Consider the following 14,310-nt stretch of genomic DNA (forward strand, 5'->3'; position numbering starts at 1 on the left):
GGTGTTTTGTTTAACACAAGCAGGCAGAGCGAAATGATACACCAGTGCTATAATATCTACCCATAGCAGACGCTGCAATGATCACTTATGGCTTTCTTCTGTAAGATCAGCACAAGAACAGGGGGCAACTGATGAGGCAGCATGTCAAACTAGTTGATTTTAGAAATCCCTTATGGTTGGGTTGAAAGAGATTTGCTTTCCTTGATGATACATTTTGCGGTATTGATAGTAGTAGATGTTCCCTTGACTTTGTGCAATTGTATTTTTGGTGCCCAGCTTGGATTCCCAGTGGTAGCTTAGTTCATGTCCAATATTTGGCAGTTAATATTTGATCACGGTTAAGCAGTTAATGATTAATGCATCGTTTAATTGTTTTTCTCTAATGGGTCTGCCACATTAGTGTTTTTGCAGTGGAGCCTGCTGCTACTTCCTACTATCACCAGCAAGCAATAAAATTGGTCCCAGTCTGTCTGTGCCTTAAAATACAAATAAATTCATCATTGAAGGACTCACTGGAGAAGAGCCTAATGCTGGGAAAGATTGAGGGCAAGAGAAGAAGGGGACGACAGAGAATGAGGTGGCTGGATGGAGTTACTGAAGCAGTAGGTGTGAGCTTAAATGGACTCCAGAAGATGGTAGAGGACAGGAAAGCCTGGAGGAACATTGTCCATAGGGTCGCGATGGGTCGGACACGACTTCGCAACTAACAACAACAACAATGCATTTTAGGAAGACAGACCATAAGGCCTCTAACCTGCAAAATCCTATATTGTAATACATCTGTTAGTCATTAAACCTGATTTTTTAAAAAATAAAAATAAAAATAAAAAATTAGATAGTTCACAGTGCAATACTGAACTCTCTCAACTCAGTACTCCCCAAAATCTTGGACTACGTCTCCAATAATTCTCAGGCAGCAGGGCCAACAGTTGCAATATTATGTCCTTAGCTTTTACTTTTAGGGAAAATTTCCAGGCCAATTTGCCTATCTAGAAATCTCTGCAGGTTTTGAAGCATTTGTGTGTGTGGGTGGGAGTGGAATGGTACAGAAGCATGCAATTTCCCCTTCGCTGATAGGACTATTAACTCTTTAATGACACCTTTGTTGAACAACGTACATATTTTACATTCTTGATCAACTCAGTTTCTATATAGGTTGTTGCTGTTGTTAGTTGCAAAGTCGTGTCCGACCCATCACAACCCCATGGACAATGTTCCTCCACGCCTTCCTGTCCTCTACCATCTTCTGGAGTCCATTTAGGCTCACGCCTACTGCGTCAGTGACTCCATCCAGCCACCTCATTCTCTGTCTTCCATATAGGTAGGTCTTGACTTACAATTAGGGCCACAATTTCCATTGCTAAGCAAGGCCGTTTTAAGTGAGTCCTGCCCCATGGTTGTAACTTGAGGAGTACCTCTACTTCTTTAAGGTGTTTCTCAACCTTATTAGCAACTCCTAGAATTCCCCAGTCAGCAAGAAACTGAAAGGTTGGCTGGGGAATTTTTGGAGTTGAAGTCCATACATCTTAGACGTTGCCAAGTTTGAGAAACATTGCTCTACACATTTGTAGAGGATAATAGGTAAAGGTAAAGGTTTCCCCGCACATGTGTGCTAGTCGTTTCCAACTCTAGGGGCCGGTGCTCATCTCCGTTTCAAAGCCGAAGAGCCAGCACTTGTCCGAGGACGTCTCCGTGGTCATGTGGCCGGCATGACTAGACGCCAAAGACGCACGGAACGCTGTTACCTTCCCACCGTAGTGGTCCCTATTTTTGTACTTGCATTTTTTTACGTGCTTTCGAACTGCTAGGTTGGCAGAAGCTGGGACGAGTAACAGGCGCTCACTCTGTTACGCGGCACTCGGGATTCGACCCGCCAAACTGCCAACCTTCTGATTGACAAGCTCAGCATCCTAACCCACTGAGCCACCACCATAATACCATAATACCACCATAATAGGGAGGCATAATTTCCTTTTAGATAATGCATGCATGCATATGTTTAGAAAAGGTTTCTACAAAGATGAAAACAAAACATGTCTTTCTCTTTGAATAAGATGTTTGGCAGTTGTGGCTTTGCTTTTATTTTGTGGGTGAGTGTACAGATCAAAATAATTTCTTTTTTTTTAAAGAAAGATGATTGCTTACTAGTTTATTAGCAGGTTTTTTTTCTTCAGTTAACTGAAAGATTTGAGCTGAAGTTACCTTTCCCTCCTGTGAATGGAGATTGCTCTGTTAGACCCGGATATTTTCCTTGAATGTAAATAAGGCAGATTAAGTGAAATTGATGGATGTGGGATATGGCAGAAGAAACTGTGAGCAGGCTGTCTTGGTAGGAAGTATATTCATTTTTCTTAATCGTGTTGAGATCATACTGGGACAATTTGACTATTGCAAACAGCTTTTCTGGAGTAGAATAGGTCGTTTTGCATTACCTTTTCTTTGAGCTACACCAAGGAGTAGCTGGATTCAGTAGGAAGTTCTCAAAAATAAATTGGAATTATGCTGCAACTGCAAGTTTTCTAAGACAGAGAAGGCTAGTTATACTACTTGTAAGCAAAAGTGAATTGTCCAGCTCTTTCCACCATTTGTCTGATGGTTTTAAGTTGTTCTGAAAACTCAAACATAGTTATAATATATTTGGCCCATAATAAGGTAATTTTATGGAGTCTATGGTAACAATAGTAAATAAAATGTATTCTCTAAGGCATTTTAATCACTTGATACGATAATTTGAGAAATTTTCTAAATATACTCCTTGTGCTGCTTTATTGCTTCACTGTCCTGTGTTTGAATTACTATCTATAATTCTATTTTTATTTATTTAGCCAATTTATACGATTACCCCATTTCACAAAAAGGAACACTGGGCAGCAAACAACGTTGAAATAACTACCTAATGCTTTTGGGATTGTTCTAAATTGTTGGATGCTGTTGTGAGAAAATCTGATTTTGAAAGGTGGTGAGCAAATTTAAAAAAACAACAACAAAAGAACAAATACAATATACATTTAATTATTTATCTGATCAAACAATTCAATTTTGCCCTCTGCCAATTCTGTCATCTTTATCAACCATTCTTCCATTGTGGGTATTTCAAAGTCTTTTCATTTTTGTGCATATACCGCAGTATCATATTTAAAAATAATATTCCAGATTTTCTAATTGATTATCCATTAGTCTCAACCCAACCCCACCACCCACTTGTTTTCAGTTTTAAAAATCTTTGTATCATTGTGTGTATTTGAACCCAAAACATGTCTGGCTTTTTTACAAGTCCACCAGGCATGATAAAATTAAACTTTATATGGCCCACATTTCCAACCCAACCTTGAAGTAACTGGATACAAGAGCAGCAGTGGCACAGTGGTTAGAATGCAATATTGCAGGCTACTTCTGCTTACTACTGGCTGCCAGAAGCTTGGCAGCTCAATCCTGACTGGGTCAAGATTGACTCAGTTTTCCATCCTTCTCAGGTCAGTAAAATGAGGAACCAGAATGTTGGGGGGCATATGCTGACTCTGTAAACCACTTAGAGCAGGCTGTAAGGCACTGTGAAGCAGTATATAAGTCTAAGTGCTATTGCTATTGCTACATTCAAGGCTATCTTTGTTGTCATATATCAACAGTACTTCATTTTATAAAAATTATCTTTTAAGTTATAAAATAACATGAATTTTCATCCAGAGATGGGCTTTTTTGGAACTGTAGAACTTGCTAAAGGGTACCAAGTGCTGATGCTAAGCCATAATTTTTGTTGTGACATGCAGAGACAAAATTCATCAAAGAACCCATAGCTTTTCAAATGATCTAACTGGCAAGCATATGATGATTTTCAGATGCTGAAAGGCGTTATTAAGATCATGAAATCTCTTCTGCAATATATGAAAACTGTCTTTCTGAAATTCTGTCCCAGTAGATAGATCTATTCCTTTCAGTTTAACCTTTTAGATATGCATACCAATTGTAAACACTTAACTGCTTCTTTCTGCATGAGAGAATTATATGCAAACATTTTCCCTGGGAAAGTATGATTAAAAATAGACCTGTGTGGGATACTCTTAACTTGTTAATCTATGTGATCAAAATTCTTCCATTTCAAAAGCTTCTAAGCTCTGAGGTCTGAATCTCCAAGATGGCTAAGCTGATCTGTCTCATGAAAAGACATGATTTATTGCTTTTAAGTATAGCCATCCACAGATATCACTGAGTCTTCTCTTCCCTCTGTAGGGGTAGCCAAAGGTAGTTGACTCCCATACTTCCAAATTAAACTGGTACACTGAAATATGATAAAATGTGTGTGTAGGACATATAGATGCTACATATATTTTTCAAATTTCAGTATTTTAATCATTCATAGTGACTATCATCATGTACACATAGTCACTATGTGTACATCATGTACACATAGTGACTATCATCATGTACACGTATTACATTACATACAACTATTTTTTATGTTCTTGACATGTAATGTATGTCATTCATTCATTCATTCATTCATTCATTCATTCATTCATTCATTCATTCATTCATTCACATGTTCCCCATTCTGTTGCCTTTCAGATAAGTTGGAATTCTTACAATTCCAGACCAGGATGTCTGGAATTGTAGTCTAAACACCTGGAGGGTATCATATTAAGGAAGGGTATTACCCGTGCTTTTTTTGTAAAAAAAAAAAAAGGTGCTGGAACTCACATATGTCATACAACCCGCCTTGCCTACCCTACAAGGTTCCATCCAAAAAAGGTGCCGGAACTCCGTTCTGGGCGTTCTATGAGATAAAAAGCCCTGGGTATTACACATTTACTATGTCTTATTGGAGAGGTTTTCCCATTAAGATACTAGGGCCTATATGAATATAGTTCTCAAAATCTGTTTCTCCAGTAACAACTAGTGAATCCTCATTTGATACTTAGAACACTATTTTTAAAAAAGGAAAAAATAAAAACACCTGGTTGAAGGAGAGTGATGTTTGAGTAGATGTATATATAGGAAGGATTGCAGTGTAAGCTCCCCCTCCCAACTTGTTATTAAACATAATAAAAGACTTTGAGCTTTCTCAGCTCTTATAATAACATCTCCAAAATCTTACACGGACTGTATCAGCTGGGAGGCTAGAATTCAGAATGACGTCAAATGTCTTATAAGCCTTGATTGGTTCTAAGATTCTAAAACAACATTTAAAGCCTGTCCTGCCAATGACTTTAGAATGGAGAGCCAATTCTTTCATTTTTCATTTTTATCTGTGTTTTTTTTCCTCAACTCCTCTGAGGATCCCAAGATTATTTCCCCACATTAAAGAGGTAATTGTCTTGTTATATTATATTACATTTTTATGATATTATAATTATTCTATAGTTTATTTTTAACTTAAACATTTTCTCTTCTGATGGGCAAAAATATTAATCATCAAGAGTAGGCATTAACATTATCTTGCAAATATGTGTTTGCAATCCCATGATTTGGGATTTTGCATTCCACTTAAAAATCTAAACCATAATCGAACCAGAATTGAATTTTTTAAACCTTGTAGGAAAATACAGGCATTTATTTTACTTCAGTATGATTACAAATTAAATGTTTATTAACTTTATTAACTTCAAGTAGGTAACTGGCAAACCAGTGATGAATGCAAATGAAGCTTAAGCATAGCAAATAAACTCTACCTTGCAGGTCCTACCAAATTTGTTACAAATATTGAAATTAGAATTGTGGCTGTATGAGCTTCCTGTTGCTTTTGTTGTTACAGAACAAAAATGATTGGTCTCTGATGTTTTTTGCTAATTCCTACTACATATTCCCAGGCCAATGTCAATTCTGTAATAAAGAGTGTAAGAAAACTAGATATTAGTTTCATTAATCTAAGCAAGACTGATTTTGGTTTTACCTGATGAGATTTTCCTATTTGCATTGAAAATTTCAATCTAATGCTAATTTTTAAAATTTAAAACTTCTTGAAATTTTTAGACAGTAGAAAATTGCATCACGGCAGCAGATGAGGCATTGATTATTTTTCACAATGTTATTTTGAATATGTGGCATTTTTCTTTGTAAACTTCAATAATAGCAAATCCACTTTTGTTGTTATTGAAAGTTGTAGGAAAAAAACAACTGTCCCTAGATACATAGTGTAAAGACATCTGCAGAATCTATGGGTTTGATAGTGATAATCTCTATAAAATCTATTTGAATTCCAGAAATCATGGTAAAGTAAATCATTTCAAAAATTACAAACTGAAGATCTATAGCTGAAATACCAGGAAGAAATATTGGCTTTAAAAGAGGATAGTTAGACTTTCAGATAAAATAATACGTGTGGGTAATTGATGTGGCAATTCCAAGGGATAGTAGAAAAGAAGACAAAGAATTGGAGAAGATCAACTATCAAGATCTGAAAATTTAAGTTGAAAATTATGGCATAAACCACTCATGGTGGTTCTAGTCAGGGCTTTTTTTGTCATAGAACGCTCAGAACGGAGCTCCGGCACCTTTTTTGGATAGAACCTTATAGGGTAGGCAAGGCGGGTTGTATGACATGTGTGAGTTCCGGCACCTTTTTCTTTTACAAAAAAAGCACTGGTTCTAGTGATTATCAACAAACTGGGTACCATCCCAAAAAATCTTGAATGGCACTTAGAAAATCTGCCCTTTGTCAAAATTACCACCTGTCAACTACAAAAGGCCAATTGCTTGGATCTGCATATATATTAGGTCCATACATTATGACATCCTAGGTTCTTGGGAAGAACTTGATTTGTATAAAAGCCAAAACCCACTAAAGAACTGGCAGCTCCGATTTCATATTGTTGTGATTAATAATATGGCAGAGGGGTAGAGTGTTGCTGTGACCTTTTGGGGCATCCTTTTTAGTTAAAGTGGAAGATGAACCATAAGGCAAAGTTTAGGCTTCACTTTTTTAAAAAATTGTTTTTTTTTTCTTCTCTACATACATACCGTATTTTCCGGCGTATAAGACGACTGGGCGTATAAGACGACCCCCTACATTTCCTGTTAAATTATAGGGTTTGGGCTATACTTGCCGTATAAGACTACCCCTCTTCCAACGCACACCAAATAAAAATTAAAAAAAACATCAGATTTGATTTTAAGATGGTAATTTTAATTCAAATGCTTATGACATGCAGGTGCTTAGTAGGAAAACTGTCACTTATAAACATAAGGCTGTTTGTCATCAAACATGTAAACATAAAACAGTGCAAGTGGATTAAATACTACTACTACTACTACTACTACTACTACTACTACTAATAATAATAATAATAATAATAATAATAATAATAATAATAATAATTAGTAGTAGTAGTAGTAGTAGTAGTTGGAGGGGACCTTGGAGGTCATCTAGTCCAACCCCCTGCTAAGGCAGGAAACCCTATACCATTTCAGACAAATGGCTGTCCAGTCTCTTCTTTAAAACTTCCAGTGTTGGAGCATTCACCACTTCTGGAGGCAGGTTGTTCCACTGGTTAATTGTTCTAACTGTCAGGAAGTTTCTCCTTAGTTCTAGGTTGCTTCTCTCCTTGATTAGTTTCCATCCATTACTTCTTGTCCTGCTTTCAGGTGCTTTGGAGAATAGCTTGACTCCCTCTTCTTTGTGGCAGCCCCTGATTCCAGCAACCATTCCCTATTTTCCTAATTCACTTTTTCACTTTTCCTAATTCACTCTAAAGCTTTCCCTGTGCAGAGCCTTAAGTAACACAAGCTGCCTGCAATTAGTGCAAGTTCGCATCCCACCAGGCTCAAGGTTGACTCAGCCTTCCATCCTTCCGAGGTAGGTAAAATGAGGACCCAGATTGTTGGGGGCAATAAGCTGACTTTGTAATAATGCTGCTTGGGAGGGGGTGAAAGCCCTAATAAACAGGCATATACACAGAATGAAGGCTATTGCTAAGCACATTGATTTGTGCTTTAAATTGTAAGCCACCCTGAGTCTTCGGAGAAGGGCAGGATATAAATGGGATTTTTAAAAAAAAGACCAAATGAGAGATCCGCTCCAGGTTTTCCAGCCAGCCCGCCCAGTTCCTGAGTCAAATGTGTCCTTAGAGCTAAGCCGCTGCTCTGGCTGCTGCCTTCCCCACCTGCCTTTCAAGTTGGGATGTACTACAGCTGCTCTTCAACTGTAGAAGGAAAGACGCCCAGACCCCAGCCTGTAAAAAATCACAGACTGCAGCTTCTTCTCCAATTGGTCCCGCTTTCCCTGCACAGACTAAATGGGAGATCCGCTCCAGGTTTTCCAGCCAGCCCTGTCCCTAAATTTTCAGCACCCGGCGTATAAGACGACCCCTGACTTTTGAGAAGATTTTCATAGGTTAAAAAGTAGTCTTATACGCCGGAAACTACGGTATGTTAGTTTTTCAAACCGCATGTGACCTGGGTTCATAAAACTCTAATACATAATCAAGTCCTACTCTTTGGTTCTCTCTTCTAGCCATTTGTAGAATAGATTCCAGCTTTGGTAATATTCTGTTTCTTCTTTATCTTTCAGCATCATAGTTAATCTGTCCATCTCCGCGCATTCCAGTATCTTTTTTAATCACTTCTTCTTCTGAAGGTATTCGTTCATTCTTCCAGCATTGCGCATAACTTATTCTTGCTGCGATTATAATATGTAAAGCCAAATATAGATTTTGCTTATTAATCTTTTCTGGTACTATACCTAATAAAAAAAATTCAGGGTTAAATACTACATGTTCTCCTAATATTTTTTCTAGCCAAGCATGTATTTTTCCCCAATAAGCCTTTACTTTGTCACATGTCCACCAGATATGATAATACATACCTAAATTATGTTTACATTTCCAACATTTACCTGATACATTTTTAAATATTTTTGCTAATCTTGCTGGAGGCAAGTGCCATCTATAAAACATTTTATACAGATTTTCTTTATACGCAGTTAACATTGTCAATTTATAATTTCTCTCCCATAATTTTTGCCATTTTTCTAATTCTATATTATAACCAAAGTTTTTCGCCCACCTTATCACTGTCTCTTTAGTTTGTTCACTTTCCATCTCTAAAATTAACAAAAAATTATACATTTTCTTGATTAATTTCTCATCAGAAGTTAATACTATCTTATCAAATACATTTTGATCTTTATAGAATCCATACAGTTTCATATCTTTTACATATCTATTTTGTATTTGTAAGCGTATCCACCATGACATGTTGATACCCTGAATTTCCAGCTCATGTTTCTATTTTAATGTCCCATCAGTATTTAAAATATCACTATATGTCCAAGTTTTTTCAAAATCTAACAAATTTGTGTGTGAAAAAGCTTCAATTGTTGATAACCACCCTGGAATTTTTACATATATTTTCGTTTTATTTTTTCCCCATACTGTTATCAAAGCATTTCTAATACAGTGATTTTGAAAATACTTATGGATTTTGTTTTTACCATACCACAAAAAAGCATGCCACCCCATTTGTAAATCATGTCCCTCCAGGTATAACAACCTTTTGTTCCTAAGCATTATCCATTCTTTCACCCATGTTAATACAGATGCTTGATAATAAAAAGCCCACTCAGGTAGGCCAAAGCCTCCATTTTCCTTAGTATCTTGCAAGGTTTTCATCTTTATTCTAGTTTTCTTTCCTTGCCATACAAACTTCAAAATTAATGAATTCAACTCTTGAAAGAAATTTTTCCCAAGTTTTATCGGAATTGTTTGAAACAAAAATAAAATCTTAGGCAGTATATTCATTTTAACTGTAGCAATTCTTCCTAATAATGACAGTTTTAAATTCTTCCACTTTTCCAAGTCTAGCTTTATTTGTTTCAACAACCTTATGTAATTATCTTCTTTTATTGTTGAGCATTTAGCTGATAAATATATACCCAAATATTTTACCTTTTTCACTATCTGTACCTCTGTTACTTCTGACATTCGGCTTTTTTGCTTATCCGTAAAGTTCTTAACTATTATCTTAGTTTTCTCTTTATTTATTTTTAATCTTGCTAATTCACCATATTGTTCTATTTTCCCCCACAATTTTGGGATCATCTCCAAGGGTTCTTCCAAAATAAATACTAAATCATCAGCAAATGCTTGTAGTTTCTATGTTTTACCCTTTATCCCCAACCCCCTAATTTCTGTATCTTGTCTTATATTTCGATTTAAAACTTCCAAAGTGAAAATGAATAACAGGGGGGATAGAGGGCATCCTTGCCTTGTGCCTTTCCTTATTTCAAAGCTCTCAGTACCATCTCCATTCACAATCACTATGGCTGTTTGTTTATTATATATTGTTTTTACCATATTTATAAAATTCTGTCCAAAGTCCATTATTTGTAATTGATGAATCATAAATTGCCATGAAAGATTATCAAATGCTTTTTGAGCATCTAAAAATATTAATGCCATTTGTTTCCCTGGATGTAGCTCATAGTATTCCAATACATCTATTATCACTCTTAAGTTATTTTTAATTTGTCTCTTTGGTAAAAAAAAAAACAACACCATTTTGATCTGGGTGAATAAATTCAACCAAGTATTTTTTCAATCTCTCTGCCATTATTTTTTTTTTATTTTTTTTTAATCCCATTTATATCCCGCCCTTCTCCGAAGACTCAGGGTGGCTTACAATCTAAAGCACAAATCAATGTGCTTAGCAATAGCCTTCATTCTATGTATATGCCTGCTTATTAGGGCTTTCGCCTCCCCCCCCAAGCGGCATTATTACAAAGTCAGCTTATTGCCCCCAACAATCTGGCTCCTCATTTTACCTACCTCGGAAGGCTGAGTCAACCTTGAGCCTGGTGGGACTCGAACCTGCACTAATTGCAGGCAGCTGGTGTTACTTAAGGAGGCATTAGCCCACTGCTCCACCAAGGCTTTTATTATTGAAGTAAAAATTTTATAATCCACATTGAGCAATGAAATTGGTCTATAGTTCTTAATCTGAGTCAAATCTGAATCTTCTTTTGGTATTAAAGTAATATTTGCTTCAATCCATGTCATTGGCATTTTAGCTTCTAATAAAAGTCCATTACAAACATCTTTCAACGGTTGGCTTAATATCTCTTGTACGTTCTTATATAACTCTGCTGGAAGTCCATCTGGACCAGGAGTTTTCCCATTTTTTTGTCTCTTTATGGCCTCTGTTATTTCCATCATTGTAACACCTTCATCTAACATATTTTTAAATGTCTCTGAAATCTTTGGAAGATTACTTTCTTCCAAGTATTTTACAGTTTTCTCTCTTGAAGTTTCCTATTTATCGTACACTTCCTTATAAAATTCTTTAATTATCTTTTTTATTTCTTCATTTTTGTATTGTAAATAACCTTTCCCATCAAGTAAGTTATGTATCATCTTTTTTTCTTTCTGTTTTTTAAGTTTATAAGCTAGCCATCTTCCCGGCTTGTTGGCATTTTAAAAAAAAAATTGTTTCGCTCTTTTTATCTGTTCTGCCATTTTTTCTGAGTCTAACAAATTTAATTTATGTTTTATTATGTCCATTTCTCTTTTTAAAGTCTTTTTTGTGGATTTCTCTGCAGTTCTAATTCTAACCTTCCAAATTCTTCTTTCAATAATACATATTGCTGTTTTCTCTGTTTATTTTTTCTTGCCATATATGTTATCGCTATACCTCTGAAATACGCTTTAGCTGTATCCCATAGATTTTGTACAGTAGCATCTTCTTTTCTATTTTCTTTGAAGAATTCCATTTCTTTTTTTGTTAACTCTATAAATTTTTTCCTTTCATATAAAATGATTTAAAGTCCATCTTGGCCCTTTTTGTATTCCTTTCCAGGTCATTTTCAAGGGGTTATGATCTGTTCATATGCCTGTTTCTATTTCAATGTCCTGAACATTCATTCTCAGATCGGCAGTCATCCAAATCATATCAATCCTTGACCAGGATTTCTGGCTATTTGAATAAAAAGTATATTGCAATTTTTGTGGATTCACTTCCCTCCAAACATCTTGAATTCCAATTTCCTCCGCCATATCAAAAAATGTCTTAGGTAGTCTTCCTCTTCCATTTTTCCCTGTTTTGTTACTCTTATAATCAATTTTTCCATCTATCATTGCATTGAAATCTCCTAGAAAGCAAACATTTTGATACTCCATTTCTATTATTTTTCTATGTAAGTTTTTGTAAAAATTTTCTTGATTATTATTTGGTGCATAAATTGCCACTAATAACATTTGCTTTTGATGCAAATAAATTTCTACCATTAAAATTCTTCCTTCTTCATCTGAGTATACCATTTTAGAATCTATTGTCTCTTTAATATATAAAGCGACTCCTCTTTTTTTCTGTTGTGCTGATGCATAATAAAGTTTCCCAATTTTTGGATATTCCAATAATTTATGATGCTGTACATCATAATAATAATTTATGATGATGTGTGTTTCTTGCAAACAAATTATATCCAAATTCAATTTCCATAATTTCCTAAAAATCTTATTTCTTTTAATTGGAGAATTCAGTTCATTTATGTTTACTGAGAAGATTCCATTTTCTGCATCCATTTCTATTTATTTATATTTCGGTCTAGTAGATCTAGTAGTCCTTTGTTCTCTAGCAAGTCCTTCATTCTCTCCCTTTTCGTCATCTTCCTCTTTCTGTTCTTCTGTTTGTGCAGTTGCTCCTTGAGTCCTCTCTTCTGCTTGTTTCTGCTGCTTACTCTCCCCTTGACTTAATTTTACTCCTTCAACTAGAATTGACTTATTCCTCACTTCAAAGTCTTCTGCTTTCCAAATTGAGTCCAGTCTATATCTTGTATTATTCCAGTTTATTAAGATACCTTCCGGCATCAACCATCTAAAATCTATGCTATTGGCAATCAATTTCGTGGTCAAAAAATGGTACTGTCTTCATGTATCTCTAACTCTCTTAGGTATCTCCTTTAAAACCACAATCTCTTTATTTTCATATTGTATTGGTTCATCTCTAACTTTCCATAGTACTTCATCTCTTGTTATCTTCTTTGTAAACCGTACATGTACTTCTCTTGGCAGTTTATTTCTTCTTGCATAACTTGAATTGAAGCGAAAAATATCATCTATCTCAAGTTGAATTTCTCCTCGATCCACTTTCAAAATCTCCTCCAGGATGCCAATAATCACCTCCGCTATGTTTTCTTCTCTATCCTCAGGAATGTTTTGAAATCTTAAATAATGTTCCGCTTTTTCCATTTCTAAAATCTTAATGGCATTCTCTAATTTTTCATTTTCTTGTAGTAGAATTTCTATCTTTTTATCATTCTCATCTGTTTTCTCTTCAATTTTGTGTATCTTCTGTTGATTTTTTAATTATCATTTGATTCTGAGTTTCACATTTTCTCTTTATGTCCAGAATTTCTTCATTTAATTTCTCCAGTTTGCTTTGTGTAGTTGTGTGATTTTCTCGCATTTCTAAATGATTCCTCTCCAAAGTCTCTGATTCTTTAACACAAGATCTTGAAGAAATTTTAATGAAATCTGTGTTTTACTTTGAGCAGTACTTGCTTTTTCCCTATGTAACATTGCTTCAATAGATCCCTGTGTTGTAGGACTGGATTGTCCTACTGAGGGTGAAGAAGAAGTTTTCTTCATGAGTCTAGTAATATTCGATGAAGTCATTTTACAGCTTACAATCTAAAGCCAAAACAACATCTGTTTAAATTTAGCCAAAGTCAATAAAAGTAGCTTTGAATCTCAGTCTCACAACAAGGCAGTCTTATCATTGCAGGTGTTAATTGTCAAGGTCAACTTCAATCAACAACAATATATCAGAAATTTTGTTCTTCTTTCACCACTAGATGTCCTCCTTGGCTTATTTATCACTGTCTGATATTTTTAAGAAAGAGTCTTCCCCTGTTATAATTACTCACTGCTCGTAAATCTTCTGGGGGTCTTTATTTTCCAGCCCTTTCCAATCAGGGGCTCAACATTTATAATCCTCAAGAAGAAGGAAAGAGAAAATCTTGCTCACCCAGCTTCAGCACGCAGTTGAAATTCCGCTGATTTATGGTCCTTCTGCTTCCTGTTGGAGATGGCTATAGCTGATAGACTTTAACAGCCTTTTTCTTTGTTTTTCCAGAGGGTCCTACAGTTCGCTGTGATTGGGTGCCCCCTGATCTGAGCTCCTGAAGTATCCCTCCTCCTTCATTGCCCCTCCAGGGCAACTTTCCGACCCTTTAAGGGTTGCTAGATGAAGAAAAACCAAGCTGGAAAGCCGAGCACTGGCTTTTCCCAGTTGTCCCGACGGCTGCCAAACAGGAAGTCTCCGTTTAGGCTTCACTTTTAATTTGCTTTTTCTTTAAAACTTGCAACCATGAAAGTTCTGTGG

This window comes from Vipera berus (genome assembly GCF_964194415.1).
Source record: "Vipera berus genome assembly, chromosome: 2".
Classification (NCBI taxonomy): Eukaryota; Metazoa; Chordata; class Lepidosauria; order Squamata; family Viperidae; genus Vipera; species Vipera berus.